Source organism: Papaver somniferum, chromosome 2 (genome assembly GCF_003573695.1).
Source record: "Papaver somniferum cultivar HN1 chromosome 2, ASM357369v1, whole genome shotgun sequence".
In the NCBI taxonomy this organism is placed as follows: domain Eukaryota; kingdom Viridiplantae; phylum Streptophyta; class Magnoliopsida; order Ranunculales; family Papaveraceae; genus Papaver; species Papaver somniferum.
In genome coordinates, this window is record NC_039359.1 from 65,038,074 (window position 1) to 65,051,112 (window position 13,039).

Consider the following 13,039-nt stretch of genomic DNA (forward strand, 5'->3'; position numbering starts at 1 on the left):
GCAAACCTGGCCATCCACGTCTCCGCGCCAAGGCATGCCAACCATGCCAGTCGCACCACCGTGCCAATGGCAAGCCATACCAGCCACGTCTCCGCGCCAAGGCATGCCAACCATGCCAGCCGAACCACATGTGCCAATGGCATCCCGCGCCAGCCACCTTGCCGCGCCTAAGCCATGCCATGCCGGCCTTACCTTCACGGCTGCCAAAATGAAGGCGTGCGACAATCAACGGCCACCCTTCCATATTAGATGCAAATCTCAGCCATCCAAGGTCACAAACCAACGCATGGTCACCTTTGTCCCAACGCCAAAACCCTAGTTACCATCCACCTTCCCGTGCCTAAGCCATGCCACGCCGGCCTTCCCATCACGACTACCAAAACGAAGGCGTGCGACAATCAACGACCACCCTTCCATCTTAGATGCAAATCTCAACCGTCCAAGGTCACCAACCAATGCATGATAACCTTTGGACCAACGCCAAAACCCTAGTTTGGACGCGCCTAAAACATTCCAAGGCATGCCGACCATGCCATACGTGCCAATGGCATGCTGCGCCAGCCACCTTGCCGCGCCTAAGCCATGCAATGCCAGCCTTCCCTTCACGGCTGCCAAAACGAAGGCGTGCGACAATCAATGGCCACCCTTCCATCTTAGATGAAAATCTCATCCGTCCAAGGTCACCAACCAACGCATGGTAACCTTTGTACCAACGCCAAAACCCTAGTTTGGCCGCGCCTAAAACATGCCAAGGCATGCCGACCATGCCACATGTGCCAATGGCATGCCGCGCCAGCCACCTTGCCACGCCTAAGCCATGCCATGCTGGCCTTCCCTTCACGGCTTCCAAAACGAAGGCGTGTGACAATCAACGACCACCCTTCCATCTTAGATGAAAATATCATCCGTCCAAGGTCACCAACCGATGCATGGTAACCTTTGGACCAACGCCAAAACCCTTTTTTGGCCGCGCCTAAAACATGCCAAGGCATGCCGACCATGCCACATGTGCCAATGGCATGCCGCGCCTAAGCCATGCCATGCTGGCCTTCCCTTCACGGCTGCCAAAACGAAGGCATGCGACAATCAACGACCACCCTTCCATCTTAGATGCAAATCTCAGCCGTCCAAGGTCACCAACCAACGCATGGTAACCTTTGGCCTAACTCCAAAACCCTAGTTTGGTCGCGCCTAAAACATGCCAAGGAATGCCGACCATGCCACATGTGTCGATTACATGCCGCGCCAGCCACCTTGCCACGCCTAAGCCATGCCATGCCGGCCTTCCCTTCACGGCTGCCAAAACGAAGGCGTGCGACGGCCATCCTTCCATCTTAGATGCAAATCTCAGCCATCCAAGGTCACCAACCAACGCATGTTAACCTTTTGCCCAACGCCAAAACTCTAGTTTGGCCGTACCTAAAACATTCCAAGGCATGCCGCGCCATCCACCGTGTCGCTCCTAAGCCATGCCATGCCGGCCTTCCCTTCACGGCTGCCAAAACGAAGGCGTGTGACAATCAACGACCACCCTTCCATCTTAGATGAAAATATCATCCGTCCAAGGTCACCAACCGATGCATGGTAACCTTTGGCCGCGTCTAAAACATGACAAGGTATGCCGCCCATGCCACATGTGCCAATGGCATGCCATGCCAGCCACCTTGTCGCGCCTAAGCCATGCCATTCCGGCCTTCCCTTCACGGCTTCCGAAACGAAGGCGTGCAACGGCCAACCTTCCAGCTTAGATGCAAATCTCAGCCGTCCAAGGTCACCAACCAATGCATGGTAACCTTTGGCACAACACCAAAATCCTAGTTTGGGCACGCCTAAAATATGCCAAGGCATGCCGACCATGCCACATGTACCAATGGAATGTCGCGCCATCCACCTTGTCACGCCTAAGCCATGCCATGCCGGACTTCCCTTCACGGCTTCCAAAACGAAGGCATGCGACAATCAACGACCACCCTTCCATCTTAGATGCAAAATATCGACAGTCGAAGGTCACCACCGAGCCGACAAGTCTCCCAAGCTCAACTTGCCAGACAACAACAACATGGTACATGTTTTCCATGAAAACACTCGAGACATCAACACATACCACAAACTGGGGGATGCTAATTGGGTATTAGTTTGGCGGTTTACAGCGTACGACGTACACTACGCCCATTACAAGACAGTTTCATAAGGATGAGGCGGTTAGTAAATACATGGAGTAATGGTAAAACGCTTTCTTTTATGGAACATCAATTCCAGGCGTTACCATTTACCACCTCCACCAATTTACTCATCCGTTTTCCATTTCTTTTGAGACCAGAGTACGTTTCACTTTGACTTGTATAAATAGGTCTTACGTATTTCCACCGAACAACAAGTTCTGGTCAGGAGCATACAACACTCAGAAAAACATTTGCTAGCTTTCCCATCTGTTAGCTTCCCACTTTATGATACAAGTCGTATAAAAACTAATATTCCAGAATCAACTATTCTGGTCTCAACACTCTCTTCGCTTCCCTCCCCAAAATCAACCATTCTCCTTCACTTTGTGACCGAAGCAAGTATGGAACGGCCATTTCTTGGTTTAGGCCGGATTTGTATAGATTGATCTCTCGAATCTAAAGTACTCCCTTGCAGTACATTGTTTAGGGTTTAAATTTGTTTCTCACCCACACACCCGAAATTACCAAAATCAGCAGAAACCATTTTCTCCCTCAAACAATTGGCGACCACAGTGGGAGGTCAATCTCTCGGTTCTAGTACCAATTTCAGAATAAGTTTCTCTAACTCAAGAAGATGGTCGGTTTTAGGGCTGAATCTGTGTCCTCAAGTTCCATTCGGGAGAACGGCAATGTTCCTTCTCCCAACACAACATCCAACAACGCAATCGACAAAGGAATTCCGAGGATAACGGACTTGGCACGGATTAAGGAGATCCACAACAAGAACATGGATCTGATGAAAGAAGCGATTAACATCATACTGGACTTCCTCATCAATTTAACGGCGGAGTTGGACGATCCACTTGCCCCGGCAACTCCAACACTGGGGACTAACATCCCAGACGATCACTCCCAAGTCAACAGCTTCACTACCAATCAGAAACCAGTAGGCTAGGAAGCGGCCTCACTGGTGGAAAGTTTATGTGAACTCTTACATCTTTCAAGAGACCAACGGATGGAGACGTTCACCACCATCAATCGAATAACGTTAAATGTGTCCCTGGTTCCTTCACACTTGGAAACATCAAGAACGCCAGAGATGTCCATCAACAATATCACGTTTACCGACGACGACATGATGGCATATGAAGGACATAACCGATCCCTACACGTCACGACCCGTATCAAGGACGTGGAATTCAAAAGGGATCTCATCGACACGGGAGAATCCTTCAACGTTGTTACCCTCAGGACACTCATAACGGCCAGGGTACAACCTAACGAAGTCGTGCGACAGTCCACTACAATGACCGATTTTGAAGGAAACCAAACCAGCACGTATGGGTACATCAACCTGAATCTATCAATAGGACCCGTCCAGTCAAAAGTGAGGTTCGAGGTAATCGAAAAGTAACCAAATTACCACATGATACTGGGAAGACCGTCGCTCCACGACAACAGAATTATTCCTTCGACGTATCACCAATGCTTGAAATTCATGCTGAACGGAGAAGTCGTCCGCGTAGCTGCGTCGTTATCTCCATATGCGCCGATCTGCGGCATGGAGATTTTTTAGCCAAGGAAGGGCCCGCAGGCCACAGCCAACAAGACTCACCATACCCCACTACCAAAGTGGACGACCATTGAATGAACCGATGGTCTTGCACTGCTTCACGGAGAAACCCGATATCACATCACCTCTTCGGAAGAGAGACACGCCGACCCCCACCTGCCAAGACGGAATTTTTCTCGCACTCATACCAAGCGAGAATGGGATTTTATCATGGTCCATGATGAAAAAAGTAAAACCTTATATCAGCGTCGCTGTTAGAAATTAACAGGAGAGACTACCACACAGTCTCTCCGCCCAATGGAACGCAAACACAGTAATGCTCCGCAGGAGGAAGTAACTGATGCACCACGACAGCTACAAGACATGACCAACTCTACCACAGTCGAACTTGAGGTTGTTAATATCGGGAGAGAAGAATCCCCGTGAACCATCTCGATCAGCTCGACTCTGTGCGCAGACGAACGCGTAAAGCTGGTAAACCTTCTCAAGGAATATCAAGACGTATTCGCATGGACATACGAGGAAATGCCTGGCTTAGATGAGAAGCTGGTCACTCATCATTTACACGTGATACCGGATCCAAACCGGTCAAGCAAACCCTGAGACAATTTCGGCTCAAGAACAAATTAAGGTAGAAATTCAAAAGCTATTAGCGGCTGGTTTCATCAAGCCAATTCACCACCCTACTTGGCTGGCCAACGTAGTACCGGTAAAAAAGAAGAACGACCAGATCAAGTGTTGTGTCGATTTTAGAGATTTGAACAAATGTTGTCCTAAAGATGACTTTTCTCTCCCCAACATCGACATGCTGATAGACGCCACCAGTGGACACGATATGTTCTCTTTCATGGATGGATACAACGGCTACAGCCAAATAAAGATGTACGAACACAACGCAAGTAAGAAGGCTTTTCGAACTCCTCTTGGAAACTTTTACTACACTGTGATGCCTTTCGGTTTGAAAAACGCTGGTGCCACATACCAACGCGCCATGACCACCATTTTTCACGACATGATGCACAAGCAAGTCGAATATTATGTAGATGACATAGTGGTCAAGTCAAAAAATCGGGCAGCCATGCGGAGATTCTACGGAAAGTGTTCGAAAGATGTCGCGAGTACAAACTGAATATGAACCCATTGAAGTGTGCTTTTAGTATCTCTTCGGGAAAGTTCCTAGGTTTTCAGGTGACTGCCGAGGGAATTAAAGTTGACCCAGTCAAAACACAATCTATCCTCACGATGCCACTACCACGAACCGTGAAAGAACTCCAGAGTTTCATGGGTAAAATAAACTACATTCGCCGCTTCATACCAGTATTGGCTTAACTCGTTGCTTCGTTTACTCCCTTGTTGAGAAAAGTAGCAAGCTTCGTCTGGACCACACTACAACATGAGGTGTTCCGGAAGATTCAGCAAACGTTATCTTCCTCATCCATCATGAAATCTCCCATACAAGGAAGACCGCTACACCTCTACACTGCTTTTAGTGACACTGCTGTCGGAGCTCTCCTCGCCCAAGAAGATGACTAAGGGATTGAGCATCCCATTTACTACTTCAGTCGAACTTTAAAAGATGCCGAACTCAGATATCCCAAAGCGGAAAAAGCATGCTTAGCTTTGATTTACTCCATACATAAATTCAGGCATTACTTACTTTCTAATAAAGTGGTGCTGATATCTAAGTCCGATCCTGTGAAGTTTCTCCTATCAAAACCGGCCTTGATAGGAAGGCCGTCCAATGGCTCCTCCAAATGTTAGAGTTCGACATAAAATGCGCTTCCCCGAGAGGCATAAAAGGGCAAGCAGTTGCGGATTTACTAGCAGCGTTTCCGGGAGAGAGCACCATGACACTACACGAGGACCTCCCTGGAGACTTTCCGGAAATCTCTTTCATCCAAGAAGAAACGTGGCTACTATTATTCGATGGCTCCGCTACCCCTAACAACGGCACTGGAGAAGCAGGTGTGGTTCTAGTATCCCCAGCCGGTAAAGTCTCCTCGCACTCCTTAAAGCAAGATTCCTTTGCACCAACAATTCAGTAGAATATGAAGCCTTTATCACCGGGCTGTCCTTGGCTAAACAAGCTGGAGCCACACGTCTGGAAATAGTAGGGGATTCTAAATTACTTGTCAACCAGGTGAACGGAGTATATGCACTTAAGGAAGTAACCTTGGACCCTTACAAAGCCGAGGCAAAAAAACTACTAAACTACTTCGCCGACGCGACCATAACACATATTCGGCGCAACAGCAACCGACACGCTGATTGCCTAGCCACGCTAGCATCGAAACTGCAATTTGAAGGTTTTGAGGAAACCCTGACAGTGAAGAGACGAACCGTGGCTTCAACATGGCTTCCACAACCCGAAGAGGATGAAGCCGGCGACTGGAGAACACCAATTATCCAAGAGCTTAACAGCTCGCTTTCCCAGGGAAAGGTCAGTCTCAAAACCTTACAAAATTTCTTCATGCTCCGAGGAGTAATGTACCATCAAAACCCAGACGGTTCCTTGTCAAGATGCCTCGGAGAGGGAGAAGCACAACAACAACTCAACCGCGTCCATGTTGAAGTCTGCGAGCAAACATTAGTGGTAACACTCTATCGCCGTTTGCAACGCCTTGCTACCACTGGCTAGAAATGGAGGCTCAATCTCGGTTACTTCAAAGAACCTGTTCTAAATGTCAAGCGTCGCCGCATCAATTAGAATTTTTCAATATTGGTCACGCTGGGGACTGGCAGGAGACATACACCCGTTACCTTCATGACGGTATACTCCCCACCAATAAGAAGGAGGCAGTCAATATAAAATAAAGGTCCGAGAGATTCGTATTCCACGAAGGAATCTTATATCGTAAAAGCTTTGGAGGAAGTTTGCTATGATGTTTGAACGAAGCAGAAATCCCAATCATGCTGAAAGAGATGCACGAAGGCGAACATCAAGGAAAACGGAAATTATTCCTTCAGATACACGAGAAATACTACTGGCCAACTATGGAGGATGATGCATCTGTTTTCGTCCAGAGGTGAAAAAATGCCAAATTCACGGAAACCTTATCCATGTACCATCAACTCCTCTGCATTCAATAAGCAGTCAGTGTCCCTTTTACAGCTGGGGACTCGACATCATTGGAAAGATCAACCCGCCGACCTCAAAGAATAACGAGTACATAATAACAGCAACCGAATATTTCACCAAATGGGTCTAAGTCATACCATTACGAGGGACTAATGGATCCACAGTCGCGGCATTCATTAAGGAGTACATTATCTTCCGATTTTGCGTGCCTAAACACATCATCACCGACAACGGCACTCCTTTCGTAAACAAGAAAGTACGAGAATTACTCGAAGAATATGGAATTAGGAATGTCTTCTCCACCGTGTACTACCCCCAAGGGAACTGACAGGCTGAGAGTACCAACAAAACTCTGATCCGAATCCTCAGTCGGACAGTGCACCATAATCCTCGGACATGGCACGAGAAACTGCCAATGATACTCTGGGCGTATCAGACATCACCAAGAAGTTCCACTGGTGCCTCTCCCTACTCCCTCGTTTACGGTGCAAACACCATCCTACCAGTAGAAGTTAAAATCCTATCAGCTAGGATTTCCGAAGCAAGTGGAGTTCGATGAGATGAAGCTGAAATATTAAGCGCCAGAGTAGCAGAATTTGACACTATAGATTCCAGAAGATCCAAGGCAGAAGAGCACGCACGAGCGTACAAAAATATGGTTTCCAGAGCATATAACAAAACAGTGAAGCCTCGGGTTTTTCAAGTGGGAGATTTGGTACTGAAGACTGCCAAACACATCCAACAAGACGCGTCCGCACCAAAATTCTCCGCAAAGTGGGAAGGGCCTTATATAGTAGGCGTACAACAGTGGGTACTAAAAGGTCATTGATGAGTGCCAAATATTGTATATATTTATCCCTTTTTGTTGGCATTTTAACTCATCTTTTATGCATTAATTCTACATTTTATCCCACATTCTGTATTTTCATTGTTTTCAAGAATAAATATTTTTATTAATTAATTTTGCATTTTTAGGTAATAAATAAAGTTCGGATGAGTCACGGAGCGAAAAGAGCAGAAAAGTAGTGAAAAGCCGGGAGAAATTACGCAAGGAAGCCGCGAAGAATGGTGCGCACAACCTCATTTTCTACACACAAAAGCGCCTCCGTTCTCAGCCATCAGATCAGTTCTCAGAAGCATCCGACGGTCGCTCCTTCATAGAGCATCAAAATCTGAAGTCTCTGCCGAGCACCACAGCGCTGAAATTCCAAGCCTTCAGATTAGATGGTAGTTGAATCCAACGGTCGATCCATTGCTGTGCATCAAAGTTTGATATCTCCGCCTAACACTACAACACCTAACTCCATCTGGCATCGTTGATTTTGTTGTATCATATAATCTAGCGGTCGCTACAAGCTTGCCTCTGCATCACCGTCCGATCTACCTACCATCTTCGCATCTCGCAGCTCAGAGTCACAGAACATCAAGACTCGATGAATTCGCCTCACACCCTAGCACCCGAGCCCTACCACCTAACCAAACACGCCCCCTACCCCAAACACAGTCGAGCCTCTCCTCCATCTTCTCCACAGCAGAGAACCACCGTACACCACCACCTTCTCCACCTCTGCCACCAACTCACTGCCACCACCACACCTCCACCATCATCACCCTATCACCCAACAACCAAAACCCATCTCACCCCTAGCCCTCTAGTTCCCTATTTTCTCATTTTTTCCCTTCTCTTCCTGAAACCCTAGGCGTGAAAAATTGATAAATTAGGTAACCTAGAGTTGCAATTAGAGCATGGGAATGGAGTAGGAGCAATTACAAAGCATGGGTCGACGATTTCAAGGACCAATTTCACAGAAATTAGGTAAACCTAATTCAACTGATTTTTGGGGAAGAACCCTAATTTTGTATTTAGGGAAATTGTGTTGTGGACTATATATATGGGGTGGGTATGATGTAAAAAACATGCTTGGATTAGCCGACATCCAGGACTTTCATGTCCTGTTAATTTCAGTTCACATGTTAATTTCAGTTCACTTGTTAATTTCAGTTCATGTTATTTTTTTTTAGTTCAATTTGCAGTTCTGTTAAATGTTCATGTTTCAGTTAATTTCAGTTATGTTCATGTTAGTGTGTTAGTCTCCTGTTAGTTCAATTTTGTTAAGGTTCTGTTAGACTCTAGAATATCTTGTTAATGTTCCTAATGTTTGTGCAATATCCTTTTAATTTCCTGTTAATGTTGTTCACTGTCAGTTAAATGTTCCTGTTATGTTTAAACTTGCTGTTAGTTTGATGGAATGCTAGGCTAGATACATTTGAAGCTTTGTGCTAATTGTGTAATGGAAGAAATCAGTGCTTAAAGCAAGCTGATTTTCTTGCCATTCCCTGTGTATGCTTAGGATGCAGTGTTGATTGTGCATTGGGAGAAACTAGTGCTTATAGCAAGCTAGTTCTCTTCCATTCTTTTAGTATACCTCCTGTTTGCCTGTATTCTGCCTAGCCTTGCTTCATTTCAGTTTCTTCACCACATCCCTGCCCTTGGCCTTAGGCCTTGGTTCATTCTTTTGTTTTGCTTTTGTTCACTGTTTTGCTGCTATTTGCTTTGTTGTCACTTGCCTTGCAGTTGTCTGCAGCTGCTGCTGCAACTCTGTTGCTGCTGCTGTTGTGCACTGCCTTTTTCTGCATCACTATCTGCCCTGAAGCTGCTGCTGCTGCTGATGCTGATGCCAAGCTGCTGCTGCCCTGCCACTTCTTCTGCTGCCAAGCCAAGTCCAGTTCCTCCCCAAAGGCCTAGTTCAATAGCTAAGCCCAATACATTTCATCCCAAAGGCCCATCAAACTAAACCCAATTCAGTCAACTGTGGGCTTAACCAAAGCCCAGTTGTTTAAGACCAAAGCCCAAATTCATTAAGACCCAATCCAATTCAGGCTTAATCTAAAGCCTAAGTTTAAGGCCAAAGCCCATTTACACTTCAAAGATAACTGAGCCCAAGCTCAGTTCATTTTATTGTTAACAAACCCACTAAGCCCAATTCATTCAAAGGGCATTCAAACCCATTAGTACTCAAAGCCCAATTTAAGCCAAAAGGCTTCATAGCCCAATAGCAATTTAGGAACCCAATTAGCTAAAACACCTCCAAAACACACCCGATCTCTGTGGATCGACCCGTACTTGCACGAGCTACAACTGACGACCGTGCACTTGCGGTATTACTGTAGGCCCCCGTTTTTATTGCGCTTAATTTTATATACATATCTCCGGGTCCACCAAGTTTTTGGCCGGGGATAATTTTTACACCCTCTTTGAGGCCTGCCAAGTTTTTGGCGCCGTTGCCGGGGACTACCAAGTTTTTGGCGCCGCTGCCGGGGATTGGTGCTGTGTTTTTCTTGTTGTTTTTTTAGCTATTTTTGCATTTCACTGCGTAGCATTTGCATCTGCATCTGCTTCACTTCATTTGCTGTTGGACCTGCTGTTCTGAACCTGTTTTTCCTCTGCTGGGACGCCACCAAGGAAAAGAACCAAAACCCAACTGGGTTTTTGCAACAATATCAGAGCAGCTGGGCTGTGCTAAAAAGGTAAGCCTAAACCCATTCATTGAGAGAACCCAACCTGTGGGCTTCCAAATTTCTTTAATTGTGGGCTTGTAATAATTAACCCAATTTTTGGGCTTTTTATTTTCTATTTTGGGTTTGTAATAATTATTTTTGGGCTTGTTGTTTAATTTGTGGGCTTGTATTTATTTTGTGTGGGCTTGTTTAAATTCTTCCATTGGACTTGTATTTTGGACTCTGGGTTTAAACCCAGCTGAGCTTATAACTGATTGTGGACTTGTCCACTCAAAGTGGACCTCGAAACCAAAGTTTTAAAACAAACGTCGGGCCTTAACCAACTGGGCCAAATTAAACTTTCAAAATTAAAACTTAGTGTTTCGTGAGCCGCAGCCTTCCTTCCATTATTAGAGGACAAACAGTGGGCTTGCTCCCATTCAAAAACCAAATTTTATTTTCTTTAAAAAAAAAAAAAAAAAAAAAAACAAAATTTCCTTTGCTCCCATTCAAAAACCAAATTTTATTAAAAAAAAAAAAAAAAAAAAGTTTTATTTTTCTCCCATTTAAGTCCAATTTTAGTGTTTTGAAACTTTCCATGTCTCTACACTTTTTCTTTTGGGTTGATCCTCAACTCTTTAGACTTTTGGTGTATGGTGATTTTTTTGTATATAATCCAGTAGATAAAATTTCTTAAAAACCCTTTTGTTCCTTTTGTATATATTTTGCTAATCCAATATGATCTCGGCTGAAATATGTTGGATTTTTGCCTTGAATAACGGAGTTTTAATTCTGCTTTCGCCGAAATCGGGTATTCTCTCTCCTTTTACTCTACTCAGCATGTCCCTTTCCATATGTTGCATTTTAATTCTTTCCATATTTTGAAACATTGAGGACAATGTTTAGTTTAGGTTTGGGGGTATAGAGTAGATACCATGATAATTTGCCATAATTGAAAACGAACTCCTTCTTCTTTTTGAAAAAATTGAAAAATTCCAAAAAAAATTAAAAATCAAAATTCAAAAAAAATTAAAAATTGAAAAAAATCATAAAAATGGAGCTCATTTACCTTGAAATGTTGACTCTTGTGCAAATATGTATTTTTTTAGGAGTCTTAGTCTAGATATTTAGGCACCCTGATTCTAGCACAATTCACATAGTGATAAGAAATTTGCACGCGCACGATCTACCAATACATGTATGGCCTCGATCTTCAAGGTGTTTGATAGGAAGTTACGATTGCCAATCACTTTAGAATACTGAACGAAACTTGACTAGCTTGTTCTTTGGTTGGTTGGGATAGAAGGTGGAGGTTACATTAAGAAAGACAACCATCGAATTTAACTGGGTGCATCAAAAAGGGCTACCTCTTGCAAAGTGTCATGTAATCTTTTGTTTCTTTTGTATGTATCAAAAGTGTTTCCTTGTTAAAAAAAAAAAAAAAAAAAAAAAAAACGATGTATATATTCAGAAAAAAAAATATCAGAAAAATCAAAAAAATCAAGTATTTCTCAATTCCATCATCTCTTGTTCCAAAAATAAAAGAGATTAGTCAATGTAAATAAGAGTCATGTAAAGAGTTATTTTTGTTTCGTTGTAATAAGCAAGGAGGGTGTATGCCATTGATGTACAACGCGAGAAATTGTGAAATACCTCCAACTCATTCACAATTCTCGTAAAGTCCGGACAGCTAGCTAGATTTCGACCTCAGTTCTTAGCCTGAGAAACTATCTCTTGGTGATTAGTAGTCATGACTTCAGATCTTTCTTTACACAGGTGTAGATACACTTTACACTCTTATCACATGTCTTTTTTTGTTATCAGTGCTAGGATTGTGCCTTCGATAGCTAGATTGACATCTCCATTTTGCTGTGAGCTAAACTGTTTTGCACATGTCACGTTTGATGGAATATGAGCTTATATTTTGTCCTTAGGTTTTGTAGGCACACCTCTGGTAAACCTTCACGAGACTTCAACTCGTCCACTAGGGACACTTAGTGGTTTAAAAGGCTTAGTGCATACGCTAAATGCATTCGAGAGACCAGCGACAGTGGTATAGTTAGGATTTCCTTAGTTTTGTTTTACTTGAGGACAAGTAAAATTCAGGTTTGGGGGTATTTGATGAGTGCCAAATATTGTATATATTTATCCCTTTTTGTTGGCATTTTAACTCATCTTTTATGCATTAATTCTACATTTTATCCCACATTCTGTATTTTCATTGTTTTCAAGAATAAATATTTTTATTAATTAATTTTGCATTTTTAGGTAATAAATAAAGTTCGGATGAGTCACGGAGCGAAAAGAGCAGAAAAGTAGTGAAAAGCCGGGAGAAATTACGCAAGGAAGCCGCGAAGAATGGTGCGCACAACCTCATTTTCTACACACAAAAGCGCCTCCGTTCTCAGCCATCAGATCAGTTCTCAGAAGCATCCGACGGTCGCTCCTTCATAGAGCATCAAAATCTGAAGTCTCTGCCGAGCACCACAGCGCTGAAATTCCAAGCCTTCAGATTAGATGGTAGTTGAATCCAACGGTCGATCCATTGCTGTTCATCAAAGTTTGATATCTCCGCCTAACACTACAACACCTAACTCCATCTGGCATCGTTGATTTTGTTGTATCATATAATCTAGCGGTCGCTACAAGCTTGCCTCCGCATCACCGTCCGATCTACCTACCATCTTCGCATCTCGCAGCTCAGAGTCACAGAACATCAAGACTCGA